Source organism: Adiantum capillus-veneris, chromosome 16 (genome assembly GCF_014529385.1).
Source record: "Adiantum capillus-veneris isolate H3 chromosome 16, ASM1452938v2, whole genome shotgun sequence".
Taxonomy (NCBI): domain Eukaryota; kingdom Viridiplantae; phylum Streptophyta; class Polypodiopsida; order Polypodiales; family Pteridaceae; genus Adiantum; species Adiantum capillus-veneris.
Genome location: NC_140946.1, coordinates 88,483,716 through 88,485,044, shown reverse-complemented (window position 1 = coordinate 88,485,044; position 1,329 = coordinate 88,483,716).

Sequence of the window (1,329 nt, the reverse complement as noted above, 5' to 3'; positions counted from 1 at the left end):
ACTTGTTACAATACAGTCTTTGTGTTCCTTGTGACCTAGGTGATGCAATGAAGATGGAAAGCTTCATGCATCACAAACATAGCATAAATTTGAAGAAAGCTTTAACTATACCAAGCCTCAGTCCCAAGACCTCAAACACCTTCGAAGGTGGAGAGAGCTAGCAGGGAATGAGGATAGGGAAGAGGAAGAAGAAACATTTCATAGGAGAAAGAACTAATTCCTCACTTATCATAACTCTTGTGCTAGCATACATAATAGCATAGTAATGAAGAAGAAGGAGATGACAAGCTTAAGCATTGAAGCATGGCTCTTGGTTGGATTTTCACTCCATATCCAAGAGTGTTGGTGTAGGCTCTAGACCTCTACTTGCTTGGAGAGGGAGCTCTTGCACTTTGCATAGCACACAATGAGAGTGCTTGTCAGTGTGTGTGGGTGAGTATTCCCCTCAAGCAAGCCCCCTCCTTGCTAGGTCGACCCCCCCTTCTAGCTCATAATTGAAGCTCATTGACTCTTGCCAAGCCTAGCCAATCACAAGCTTGGGCCATTTCTAGCATTAGGTGTAGGCTTGGGACAAGTGTCCCCCTTTCCCCTTTGAGAGAGAGGACTTGATAAATGCAAAAACAATTAGATAATTCAAGTAATTTATCATTGGAGCCCTTTGAAGCTTAGCCGATAGGCTTCAAGCAACACATGAAGGTAACATGGGTAGGGACCTGACATGTGTCCTTGCTGCCTCTTCAAGTTGGGGCTTCCCTTGTGTGTGTGAGTGTGTGTTCTCTATCTAATCCCTAGGAAAAGGGCTTGCCCCCCCTCTTGTAGGGATGCATTTGACTTTAGATGTTCAAGCACCTTACTCACCAAGCACGACAAAGCACTTGAACTAGGGGGTATTCCCACAAGCATCTCAGGCAAGCATGTCAAGGCACCTCAAGCACCTTGATCAAGCGTCAAGTCAAGCACCTCAAGCATGGAGTAAGTCAAGCACCTCAAGCACCTTAATCAAGCACCTCAAGCAGGACAAGCACCTCGAGCTTGGGCCGGGTTCCCACCTCAAGCTCAGCCCTAGCTTACCTAAGGTCAAAGGACTTTTACACATATTATTGGAGGTCTTCAATGAAGCTAACCCTAAGGTCTTTATGCTCCATTGGTTAGCCTTGCTCTTTGATAGACCATCTCCCATTTGGGCCCCTTTACCATTGGCCCTGTGTTGAGATAGATCTATAAGCACATATCTATAGCTTAACACTTGTTTCCGTTTACTCTCCCACATTAAGTGATCAATTTAATATGAGAAAATCATTTGGGTTGGTTAGATATTAGATTTTATGA